At 50.2% G+C, this 13,385-nt stretch overlaps 1 long non-coding RNA gene across 1 annotated transcript in view; it reads left to right on the forward strand.

Annotated features, from left to right (window-relative positions):
• Positions 1-674: 674 nt before the first annotated feature.
• Positions 675-13,385, forward strand: part of LOC140429882 (uncharacterized) — a 71,312-nt gene continuing 58,601 nt past the window's right edge. Inside the window, exon 1 of the long non-coding RNA XR_011949229.1 lies at positions 675-856. This is a non-coding gene — a long non-coding RNA (uncharacterized lncRNA). The remainder of the gene's footprint in view (positions 857-13,385) is intronic.

Raw genomic sequence — 13,385 nt, forward strand, 5'->3', positions numbered from 1 at the left:
GGAGAGTGACCACTGGGGATGGAGTGTGACCACTGGGGATGGAGAATGACCACTGGGGATGGAGAGTGACCACTGGGGTTGGAGTGTGACCACTGGGGATGGAGAGTGACCACTGGGGATGGAGAGTGACCATTTGGGATGGAGAGTGAGCACTGGAGCTGGAGAGTGACCATTTGGGATGGAGAGTGACCACTGGGGATGGTGTGACCATTTGGGATGGAGTGTGACCACTGGGGATGGAGAGATCACTGGGGATGGAGTGACCATTTGGGATGGAGAGTGGGCACTGGAGATGGAGAGTGACCACTGGGGATGGAGTGTGACCACTGGGGATGGAGTGACCACTGGGGATGGAGAGTGACCATTTGGGATGGAGTGACCACTGGGAATTGAGAGTGACCACTGGGGATGGAGAGTGACCACTGGGGATGGAGAGTGACCACTGGGGATGGAGAGTGACCACTGAGTGAGATTGGATCCCCCCGTTATCCTGACTCCAGGCCCGGCCGCCGCGCCTGCGCCCTGCGCGGAATGTCCCGGGCCCGGCTGCCGCGCCTGCGCCCTGCGCGGAGTCTCCCGGGCCCTGCTGCTGCGCCTGCGCCCTGTTGGCCGTTCCGGGGGGAGCGCGGCCGGCGGCCGGCCGCTTGGCGCAAGCGCGGCCGGGCCCGCAGCGTCCTCGCGCACCGGGGCCACTTCCTGCCTGAGTCCCTCTGCAAATCTGAGTGTGAGTGTCTGCAAGAAGCACAGGGAGGATCAGCAGGCAGGCATCCAGGGGGCTTTCAACAATTGCAAGAAAACCGGCAAAGTGCACGCAATGCAATCTCCTCCAGATCTAGAGGGCCTTTAGAAATCACAGGTATGTGGCAGCAAGGTTCTCTTCCCCCTTGCATGTTGCAGAATGCATTTATTAATTGGCAGAGTGGATTTGCGACAGATGCAAAAAGGTGGAGGGAGAGGATGCAAGAAAAACCCTTTAATGCAAAAAAACCCATGTTAAAATAACAGAGCATTGAAAGAAATAGCACATTGCACAATTCAAATGGGTTTTCGACCTAGATGTTGTATATAGATAGGCATATATATATATATATATATATGTCCCTGCAGTGATTTTTTAAAAATCCTTCTGCTGAATTGTGCATTGACTGGAACATCCAATATATGGTCCATCTTATTGTGAAGATGCTCCTCTCTGGCCCATCAGTGTATTGAGCCTCCTGCTGCAGTGAATGCTTTTGTTGTGTTGATGTGGCATCTTCCTGAGGTTGCACAGGAACAGACTGATGGCAGGCTGCAGGGAAGGGGGGAGGGGGGGGGGTGAAAGGGGGTCTGCCTCTTCAGATCTTATGTGTGCATTTCATTTGTTGGTGTGTTTACAGGTATGTTACACAGAGGGGAAGGAGGGAGAAAAAATGCTATCCTGCATTGTCATAACCCAGAGGGTGGTGATGCTGTCCTCAGAGCGAGCAGGCTTTGCCCACAATCACATTTATGTCAACCCGCCAGCTCCCTGTTAATTCTTCCAAGATCAGCCTGGAGGAACGAATCCTCCTTTATTTGTTAAGAAAACAAAAGGTGTGCAAAGGGTGACAACGTTTACCTCGCAGGCTGTAATTAGTCTTGGCAGCAATGGTGATTGAATCGCAGCGTCTCCATCAATAATACAAAAGGCAAACTAAAAACCGGTCCCCAACTACATTTTTTAGTAAATATAGTAGCTGCCGCTGCCTTTGGGAGGTCAGTTTTGCTATTTTGCCTCTTTCTATGCAGCCCTGAAGAGAGAGAGATAGAGTGCATTCAAATTCTGCAACTTGTACTCATCGTGTGTCCCAGTGATTTTTATTTTAAAGGGTCTGAAGGACTTTTCGCTCATTAAAGTTTTATTTTTATTTTGGAGTTCTCTATATTCACTCAGGATGCCTTCAACGGGTCAGGAAAGTAAAAGATTTGGTTAACGACCTGAGTAACATTTACTCTAGCATTACGAATGCTATGGTCCACGGCTATTTTCAGATTGAGATGTGATGACTGATGTGTGGGAGGTGAACTGCAGGTTTAAAAGCTTCGATTGTGACAGTTGTGTCCAGTCTTTTGTGAATCACCGATTCCATTCGTTCATTGAATGTTCGATCTTCGGGAATGGCTTCTTCAATAACGTGCTGCCCTTGGTCACAGTATCTGACAGATGTGGGCTTAGCTTCCCGATGTAAGCTCGGTATGCCCAGCTCTACCTCTCCCACTACCTACCTTGACCCCTTCGCTGTCTCGCTGATGTCAGGCTCATTCTTCAGTATCCCCAGTACAAAGACTGCCCACTTCCACCTCTGCAGCGAGCCCGGCCTTGTCTCGGCCCACCTGCTGCTGAAGCCCTCACCCATGTCTACGTGCTGTCCTGGATGGCTTCCCATTCTCCACCTTGCGTAATGTTAGCTCATCCAAAGCTCTGCTGACCACATCCTAACTCTCACCAAGTGTCTCCCGCTCTCTGACCTACGTTGCCTTGCTCATCTCTGGAGCCCCAAACTTCATCTTCTCACCCGCGAGATCATTCAACAAACTCGTGTCTGATCTTCCACCTCTCTCTTCCACATGCCCCCAACTTCATACTCGATGGTGCCTCGTTAAAAATACCTTTCTTTTCATTCCCATCCTTGTTTTCAAAGTCCTCCATGGCCTCGTTCGCAACCTCCTTTAGTCCCCACAACCCTCTCTCTCTCTCTCTCTCTCTCTCTAACCTCCTCCAGTCTCTACAATCCTCTTTCTCTCTCTCTCTCTCTGTAATCTCCTCCAGTCTCTACAATCCTCTTTCTCTCTGTAACATCCTCTAGTCTCTACAACCCTCTCTCTCTTTCTAACCTCCTCCAGTTCCTGAACTCTCTCTCTGTAACCTCCTCCAATCCCTACAACCCTCTCTCTATCTAACCTCCTCCAGTCGCTGCAACTCTCTCTCTCTCTCTCTCTCTCTCTCTGTAACCTCCTCCAATCCCGACAACCCTCTCCCGCTAACCTCCTCCAATCCCGACAACCCTCTCCCGCTAACCTCCTCCAGTCCCTGAACTCTCTCTCTCTCTCTGTAACCTCCTCCAATCCCTACAACCCTCTCTCTCTCTCTAACCTCCTCCAGTCCCTGCAACTCTCTCTCTCTCCCTGTAACCACCTCCAGTCCCTACAACCCTCTGAAATATTTGTGCTCCTCTAATTCTGGACTCCTGTGCATCTCTGCTCCACCGTTGACAATTGTGACATCAGCTGCCTAGTGTTTAACCTCTGGAATTCCATCCGTAAACGTCTCCACCGCTCTCTGTTTCCACAAGGTGTTCCTTAAAACCACCAGTGTTTGTTATCATCCACAGCCTGGTGATCCATTTAGGCTTCCTCCTAAGGTCCCCACCATTAAAGATGCCAGCCTTTAAATATTCAATTCACTATGTTATCAGGAAGTGACTTGTGTGTTCAGGAAACAGCAACGGCGATGAGGCTTGACAACATACCAGCTGTAGTATTGAAGACCTCCACTCCAGAACTGACTGTGCCCCTGGTTAAGCTGTTCTAGTACAGCTACAACAGGGACATCTACCCAGCAAGGTGGAAAATTACCCAGATATGTCCTGTCCACTAACCCAATCCTGTCAATTACCATCCCATCAGTCTGTTGTCAATCATCAATAAAGTGATGAAAGGGATCATCAACAATGCTATCGAGCGGTGCATACTCAGCAATAACCTGCTCACTGACGTTCAGTTGGGTTCCATCAGAATAACGAGGCTCCAGATCTCCATACAGTCTTGAGTCCAAACATGGCCACGAGAGCAGAACGCCAGTGGTGGGCGAAGAGTGACTGCCCTTGACATCAAGGCAGCTTTTGACCGAGTGTGGCATCATGGAACCCGAGCAAATCTGGAGTCAATGGGAATCAGGAAAACTCTCCGCTGGTTGGAGTCATACCTGGCGTGACGGAAGCTGGTTGTGGTGGTTGGAGGTCAGTCATCTTAGTCCAAGGACATCACTGCAGGAGCTCCTCACAGCAGTGCCCTCGGCCCAACCATCTTCAGCTGCATCATCTATGACCTTCCTTCATCATAGGGATGGCCGCAGATGACTGCACAATGTTGAGCACCATTGCCAATTCCTCAGATAATGAAGCAGTTCATGTCTGAATGCAGCAAGACTTGGTGAATATCCAGGCTTGGGCTGGCAAGTGGCAAGTAACGTACGTTACTGCCAGGCAATGACTATCTCCAGCAAGAGAGGCTCGAACCATCTCCCCATGACACTCAATGGCATTACCGTCGCTGAATCCCCCACTGTCAACATCCTGGGGGTTACCATCAACCAGAAACTGAACTGGACTAGCCTTATAAATACTGTGACTACCAGGGCAGGTCAAAGGCTGGAAAACCTGCAGTGAGTAACCTCCCTCCTGACCCCCCCCAAAGTCTGTCCGCCGTCTACTAGGGACCAGTCACATCCTGAGGAAGAATAATAAAAACCTTCCTCTTGGCTTGGCTCTCATATAGTGAATGCCCTGGGACGTTTTACTACTTTAAAGGTGCTACATCAATGCAGACAAGCTGTTGAATGAAAATGTTGATGGCGTGAAGCTAATGGAAGCTTTAAAGTTATTTGGCTTTTGTATTCTGTACGGAATTCTATTAATCACTCGCATTCGCATTCGCGTGCGATCAGCCACGTCTGAAACCAGCAATGCCACTGTGTTGTTTGCCAAGTGAGATTATCCTTTCCGAGGGCGACATTGTTAAAATGTAGAGTAGTTCACTGCGCAGAAGCAGGCCATTTGGGCCATTCAGCTTGTACAAGCGTTCATCTCCACGGGAACAATCTCATCTCATTCCAATTCTCGTGTTTGCCCTGTGCACCTTCCGTTGCTTTTCAAGCCCCTGTCTAAAGAATCTAATGGATTTTGCTTCAAGAGTAGATCGTGACGGGGAATACAGAAGGAAGTGATGGCCACTCGAACCTGCTCCGCCATCCAACAGGATCGTGACTGAACTGATTGTGACCTTAACTCTAATGGCCAACCTACTCCCTTCCCCCTTTAACTCCTCGCTCCCCCGTGGATGAAAAGTCTGTCGAATTCCGCCTTGAGTACATTTACTGACCCAGTCCCCGCTGCTCGCTGGGGTCGGAAATTCCAAATATTAATGAGGGAAGAAATACCTCCTCATCTCTGTCTTAAATGGGAACTCTCTTGTATTGAAAGGTCCTGGATTTCCCAGCGAAGGGACACACACCCCCTCAGCAACTATCCCCCTCAGAATTTAATGTTTCAGTAAGATCACCTCTCATTCTTCGAAACTCCAAAGAGTGTACTCCCAACCTGCTCACCCTTTCCTCGTGCCAGGAATCAATCTAAATAGGGCAGCGCGGTGGCGCAGTGGGTTAGCCCTGCTGCCTCACGGCGCCGAGGTCCCAGGTTCGATCCCAGCCCCGGGTCACTGTCCGTGTGGAGTTTGCACATTCTCCCCGTGTCTGCGTGGGTTTCGCCCCCACAACCCAAAGATGTGCAGGCTAGGTGGATTGGCCACGCTAAATTGCCCCTTAATTGGAAAAAAAATTATTTGGGCACTCTAAATTTATCTTTTTAAAAAGGAATCAATCTTGTGAACCTTCTCTGAACCCCTTGTATAAGGAGACTCCAACTACATAAAATAAAGAATTTATTAAAAAAAAAAAAATCGCTTATCGTCACAAGTAGGCTTCAAATGAAGTTACTGTGAAAAGCCCCTAGTCGCCACATTCCGGCGCCTGTTTGGGGAGGCTGGTACGGGAATTGAACCGTGCTGCCGGCCTGCCTTGGTCTGCTTTAAAAGCCAGCTCTTTAGCCCTGTTCTAAACCAGCCCCTTGGGGCATGCAATACACGCCATGGTATAGCTTCCCTCGTGAGGCAGATTTTTGAAAGCTCCTCTTTAATTCTGTTTCTGTAACCTCCCGCTGCCGTGCATCCCTATCGGGCCTCGGCACTCCTCCCGTTCCGACCTCCCCTTGCTCCCAGTTTTCAATCGCTCCACCGTTGGCGGCCATGCCTTAGGCTCTTGGGGCCTTGCAGTCTGGAATTCCCTCGGTGAACCTTCTCTGTCGCTCTCTCTGTGGTGAACGTATTATGGTAACCATTCACCACTGTATTGCATTGTACTATGTTGTTGCCCTTGTGGGCTCCACCTATGGACCATTGTACTGTATTACGCCACTTGTATCATGTTGGTGCCCTTGTGGGCTCCGCCCCCTTGAGGGGAGGTATATAGAGCTGCTGCCCTGTCGGCGGCTCTCAGTGCAGAGCAGTCGCAGGCAGGCACTGTTCTAGTCGATTAAAGCCACTGTTCACTTCAACTCTCTGTCTCGCGTGAATTGATGGTCGCATCACTCTCTTCCCTTCAGATGCAGTTCCGAATCCACCCTCTTGACCGACTCTTTGGTCACCTCTCCCTGGTGCGGCTCAGCATCCAACGTCGTGTGGCCGCACTTTTGTCGGGTGCGTCGGGACGTCTTAAAGTCGCGACACCAATGCAAGTTGTTGTAGCGAAAAAGAAACGTACCCTTTCCCACATGGGTTTGCTAACCTTCCTGATGCAATCAGATGCCACGCGCCAAATGTTCTTGACCATTGGTGAGACTCGGAGAGTTCGACAGGCCAGGTCCGTGGCATGTGTCGATAATCCTGCCATTCACCGGAATAATCGGGCCTTTATTTTATTGGAAACCCCCCTCCGTCCGGCAGCCAAAGGAGGGAATGTTGGCGATTTGTCCCAATTGGGGGTGAAAAAAGGAACCTGGGACTTCTGCAAAGTGAGACGGAAGACAAAATTGAAAATAGATTTTGGCCAGAACCTCTTGCCAAGAAATAGATTTTAATGTTTTTCCCAAATCATTTCCTCTCTCCTCGTGACCGACTGACTAATCTTTGCTGACACCAAAGTGTGCGTTTTTCAATTGGAAACCTGTTAGCAAAATAACAAACCCTCGTGGCCTCCTAACCTCTCTGTTACTTATCTAGACAGCCTGTTCTGTAGAGATATTAATCACACTGTGCTGTTGGCTGGGACCTGTGGTCCATAAATCCAATTTGTAAATCCATATTCTTTTGGGGAAGAGATTGGGACGATCTGCTCCGGAAAGTTCCACGCGGCCTCCTGTCAACCCTTGAGGCTCACCCTGCAGAGGTAATTGTGCGGTGCTCGTATCTGATCGAGTGTGCCTTACCCTCTTTGGGGTAGGCTGTGACAAGCGAGTAAAATTACACAGAATTACAGCACCGAAACCAGCAATTCAACTCAACTGGACGCTGCCGATATTTATGCTCCACATGAGCTTCCTCTCACCCTGTCAACATCTCCTCCTATTCCTTTCACCGTTGTGTGTTTATCCAGCTTCCTCTTAAATAGACCGGCACCGTTCATCTCAGCTACTCCCTGTTGGGAGTGTGTTCCACGTTCCCACCACTCTCTGACGTAAAGAGGTTCCTCCCCCTGGGCGTGGAGTCCTCCGCATCTTTGCTACGTCTACCCTATCAAACGCTTTCATGATTTTAAAGATCACGACCAACCGGGAAGAGTATCACGAATGTCCACGGACACCAATACCCTCTCCGGCATGGTACCTTCTTTTTAGATTCATTGACGGGATGTGGGCGTCGCTGTTAGGCCAGCATTTGCTGCCCATCCCCAGTTGCCCCTCAGAAGATGGTGGTGAGCTGCCTTCTTGAACCGCTGCAGTCCTTCAGGTGTAGGTACACCCACTGTGCTGTTAGGGAGGGAGCTCCAGGATGGTGCCCCAGCGACAGCGAAGGAACGGCCGATATATTTCCAAGTCAGGGTGGTGAGTGACTTGGAGGGGAACCTCCAGGTGGTGGGGTTCTCAGGTATCTGCTGCTCTTGTCCTTCTAGTTGGTAGAGGTCGTGGGTTTGGAAGGTGCTGTCGAAGGAGCCTTGGTGAGTTCCTGCAGTGCATCTTGTAGACGGTACACACGACTGCCACTCTTTGTGGTGGGTTTGAATGTATGTGGATGGGAGAGCAATCAAGCGGGGTTGCTGTGTCCTGGATGGTGTTGAGCTTCTTGAGTGTTGTTGGAGCTGCGCTCATCCAGGCAAGTGGAGAGTATTCCATCACACTCCCGACTTGTGCCTGGTAAAAGTTGGACAGGCTTTGGGGGCTCAGGGAGTGAGTTATTCACCGTAGGATTTCTAGCCTTTGACCTGCCCTGGTAGCCACCGTATTAATATGGCTGGGTCCAGTTCAGTTTCTGATCAATGGTAACCCCCAGGGTGTTGATTGTGGGGGGATTCAGCGACGGTAATGCCATTGAACGTCAAGGGGCGATAGTTAGATCCTCTCTTGTAGGAGATGGTCATTGCCTGGCACTTGTGTGGCGTGACTGTAACTTGTCACTTGTCAGCCCAACCTGAAGGGAGTGAAGAGAGTGATGCGAGGGAGAAAGAGAGAGAGAAGGGTCACACCATTGCTGTCGTTTTTCAAAAGAAAAGAGCTGAAACCTGTTCAGTTCCTGAAGGGTATGATCGTTTGCTCTGGGTACCATTCCAGTAAATCGGTTTGCCACCCTCCCAGCGCCTGTGTACCCGTTTTGTAATTTTAGATTGCCGTGATCTGTGGGGCAAGATTTTAACTCATTCAAAACCCACCCATTTTAGAAGAGTTTAATGAAGCCACATGATGTTTCTGAGATGCGATTTGACAACAAAAGCTTGTGTATTTTCGTTAACCGAAGCCTTTGCATCCATCCGCCGCCACGTCCATTTACTATCCTTCAGAATTTAGAGAGCACATCAGAACTTTAAATTTATTTCTGAAGTTTGAATTCAAAGATAGCAAAATGGCGTTACTTCCCTGTGAGAGATCTCGCTCTATCGAGTGCGATATTTTACTTTTCTTCGAGCCTGGAGTATTCCCACCAGATGCTGCTTTTACATCGATACTCGAGCAAAATACTGCGGACGCTGGAAATCTGAAATAGAAACAGAAAATTGCTGGGCCGGTCTGGCAGCTGTGGTGATATGCATCATTATAAATACACAAGGGGTTAATGTAAATACACTACGACTAAGTAACCACTAGAGGGAGCACCAGAGTCGTCATGGCATGCAGACATACAGCTAATGAACACATAGAATAGGACACGACCAATGGGCAGTCAAGACACTCAGAGGTGACACTACCACAAGGGGGCATTACACAACCCATATATAAGGACTGGGCACACATGCTCTGTCTCTTTCCACAGGCGACACTTAGAGAGAAGAACAGGGGCAGATCAGAAGCACCACACCCACCACGTGGCTTAGAGCAGACTGGTTAGTTAGACTGAGTTACTATAGCAAGATTAGCAGGAGAGTCGAACTCCTAGAGAACTGTGCTAATGGTGCAATAAATCACACTGAACTTACTTCAACATCTGGAGTATCTTTCGGTCAAAGCTGCATCGAGTTGCAGCCTGTATTATCCCAGAGTACATAACACAACAGCAGCGTCCGGAGAGAGAGGGAGGGAGGGAGGGAGAGAGAGAGAGTGAGAGCTTTTATTAGAACTGGGGAAAGTTAGAGATGTAATATATGCAGAGACATGGCGAGGGGGTGGAAAGAACAAAGGTTTGTGATGGGGTGGAAGACCAGAGAGATTAAATGACAAAAGGGATGTTGGTGTGAGGCAAATGGTAATGGGACAAGGAGAGATGAGCCTAAAGGAAAGGTGAATGGGATTGGCAGAACCATCACCAGGTGAGCCGGGTTCAATTCCAGCCTTGGGTGACTGTCTGTGCGGAGTCTGCACATTCTCCCCGTGTGTCCGTGGGTTTCCTCCGGGTGCTCCGGTTTCCTCCCACAGTCCAAAGGTGTGCAGGTTAGGTGCATTGACCATGATAAATTGCCCTTGGTGTCCAGGGATGTGTAGGTCAGGCCAAGGGGTTATTGGGATAGGGCGGGGGACTGGACTTGGCTGGAGTGCTGTTTCAGAGGGTCGGTGCAGACTTGATGGGCCGAATGGCCTCCTTCTGCGCTGTAGGGATTCTATGATTCTGTGACAACAGTTCAAATAGATGGAGACAAACGATCTGAAATTGTTGAACTCGCTCGAGTCCGGAAGGCAGTTAAGTCCCTAAGTTAGAGATGAGATGCTGGTCCTCGAGCGCATCTTGAGCTTCATTGGAGCTTCGCGGGAGGCTGAGGTCAGAGGGGAGAGTGACGGAGAATGGAATAGAGTCCGTGGCTTACAGGAAGCTGGGTGTGTGGGCGTTGTGGCTGGGTTGGCTGTCCAAATCTGTGGGCTTGTGATGAATATTGGATGATAGCCTACATCCAGAAATGGAGGCAGAGAAGTTGAGGAAGGGAAAGGAAGAGTCCGAGAAGGACCATGTAAAGGTGGGAGAATTCGGAGCGGTGCTGGGTGGGGACTTGTTTTAGTGTCGTTCGGGGAAGTAACTGAAAGCTCTCTGCCTTTACATTGCCTCTTCTGCAGCAGCCAATGAGCAAACTGTCAGCTAACTGCTGGAGACCCCATTACCCCTTTTGTCTGACGCGTTACAGCTCTGAAAGTAGGGGACCCATTGTATACCTGTTCTCAGTCATGTTAAATTTAACGGGGCTGTTTTCTCAACTTAGACTTCACAATGCGATGAAAGTTAACAATCGCAAAACAGAAGGACCTGCATTTAAATTGCGCTTTTCACAACCATTTATGCCCGAAAGCAAATTACCATCAGCAAAGTACTTAAAGTGTAGTCACTGTTGTAATGTAGGAAATACTGGAGCCAATTTGCGCACAGCACGCTCCCACAAACAGCAATGTAATAATGGTAAGATTTCTTTTGAAACTAATGTTGATTGACGGATGGATATCTGAAGAGAAATCTTATTTATGGTGAGATCTGAATCTGAATCAGAGACGATGTGGGTATAGAAATGAGGGAGAAAGACTGTGATAAAATTGAAGAGATTGACAGAGAGGAAGCTCTGAGTGGTGTGGCAGACTTAAGTAGACAATTCTCCAGGGCCAGATGAAATGTATCCCAGGTTGTTGGCTGAGGCAAGGGTGGATATAGCAGGTGCGCTGGCAATAATTTTCAATTCCTCTCTGGCCACAGGAGAGGTGCCGGGGGACTGGAGGATCGTCAATGTGGTTCCATTATTCAAGAAGGGATAAGGCAGGAAACTACAGACCGGTCAGTCTAACCTCCGTGGTGGGGAAACTATTGGAAGTAAATGTGACAGAGAATTAATCTGCATTTGGAGAGGTGGGGATTAATCAGGAACAGTCAGCATGGGTTTGTTAAGGGGAGGTCATGTCTGACCAACTTGATAAAATTTTTCGAAGAGGTGACCAGGTGTGTCGATGAGGGTAATGCATTTGACGTAGTCTACTTGGACTTCAGCAAGGCTTTTCATCAGGTTCCACATGGGAGACTCATGGCGAAGTTAAGAGCCCATGGGATCCACGGAAATTTGGCAAATTGGATCCAGGATTGGCTGAGTGGCAGGAAGCAGAGGGTGATGGTCAGGGGGGGAGGGGGGGAGGGAGGGAGGGGGGGGGGCGGCTGGAGTATTGTGGCAGTTCTGGAATCCACATTATAGGAGGGATGTGATAGCCACTGGAAAGGGTGCAGAGGAGATTTACCAGGATGTTGCCTGGGATGGAGAGTGTGAGTTATGAAGAGAGATTGGATAGACTGGGGATGTTTTCCTTGGAGCAGAGGAGACTGAGGGGGGGGTGTGATTGAGATGTAGAAAATTATGAGGGACATAGTTACAGTAGCCAGGAAGAAGCTTTTCCCCTTGGTGGAGGAATCAATGGCCCGGGGGTAGGGGGGGCATAGATTTACAGTAAGGGGCAGAAGGTAGTAGGAGTCTGGAACTCGCTGCCTGAAAGGGTCGTGGAAACCCTCATAACATTTGAGAAGTATTTAGCTGTGCACGTGTGATCCCAGGCAGATCATGCTAAGGGCAAGTGCTGGAAAATGGGATTAGAATAGAGTTAGGTGGCTGTTTTTGACTTGTGCTGTAGACCTCTATGACTATTGTTTACATCCCGCGAGAAGGCAAATGGAGTCTGTTTAAGCCTCATCCAAAAGATGGAATGCCTGACAGTGCCTCACTCCCTCAGTACTGACTCTCTGACAGTGCGGCACTCCCTCAGTACTGGCCCTCTGACAGTGCAGCACTCCCTCAGTACTGATCCTCTGACAGTGCGGCACTCCCTCAGTACTAACCCTCTGACAGTGCAGCACTCCCTCAGTACTGACCCTCTGACAGTGCGGCACTCCCTCAGTACTGACTCTCTGACAGTGCAGCGCTCCCTCAGTACTGACCCACTGACAATGTAGCACTCCCTCAGTACTGACCCTCTGACAGTGCAGCACTCCCTCAGTACTGACCCTCTGACAGTGCGGCATCCCTCAGTACTGACCCTCTGACAGTGCGGCACTCCCTCAGTACTGACCCTCTGACAGTGCAGCACTCCCTCAGTACTGACCCTCTGACAGTGCGGCACTCCCTCAGTACCCTGTGACAGTGCAGCACTCCCTCAGTACTGACCCTCTGACAGTGCAGCACTCCCTCAGTACTGACCCTCTGACAGTGCGGCACTCACTCAGTACTGACCCTCTGACAGTGTAGCACTCCCTCAGTTCTGACCCTCTGACAGTGTAGCACTCCCTCAGTACTGACCCTCTGAAAGTGCGGCACTCACTCAGTACTGACCCTCTGACAGTGCAGCACTCCTTCAGTACTGACCCTCTGACAGTGCGGCACTCCCTCAGTACTGACCCTCTGACAGTGCGGCACTCCCTCAGTACTGACCCTCTGACAGTGCGGCACTCCCTCAGTACTGACCCTCTGACAGTGCGGCACTCACTCAGTACTGACCCTCTGACAGTGCAGCACTCCCTCAGTACTGACCCTCTGACAGTGCAGCACTCCCTCAGTACTGACCCTCTGACAGTGCAGCACTCCCTCAGTACTGACCCTCTGACAGTGTAGCACTCCCTCAGTTCTGACCCTCTGAGAGTGCAGCGCTCCCTCAGTACTGAGCCTCTGACAGTGCAGCACTCCCTCAGTACTGCCCCTCTGACAGTGCAGCACTCCCTCAGTACTGCCCCTCTGACAGTGCAGCACTCCCTCAGCTCTGACCCTCTGACAGTGCAGCACTCCCTCAGTACTGCCCCTCTGACAGTGCAGCACTCCCTCAGTACTGCCCCTCTGACAGTGCAGCACTCCCTCAGTACTGACCCTCTGACAGTGCGGCACTCACTCAGTACTGACCCTCTGACAGTGCAGCACTCCCTCAGTACTGACCCTGTGACAGAGCAGCACTCCCTCAGTACTGACCCTCTGACAGGGCAGCACTCCCTCAGTACTGACCCTG

The sequence above is a fragment of the Scyliorhinus torazame genome, chromosome 9, assembly GCF_047496885.1.
Source record: "Scyliorhinus torazame isolate Kashiwa2021f chromosome 9, sScyTor2.1, whole genome shotgun sequence".
Taxonomy (NCBI): Eukaryota; Metazoa; Chordata; class Chondrichthyes; order Carcharhiniformes; family Scyliorhinidae; genus Scyliorhinus; species Scyliorhinus torazame.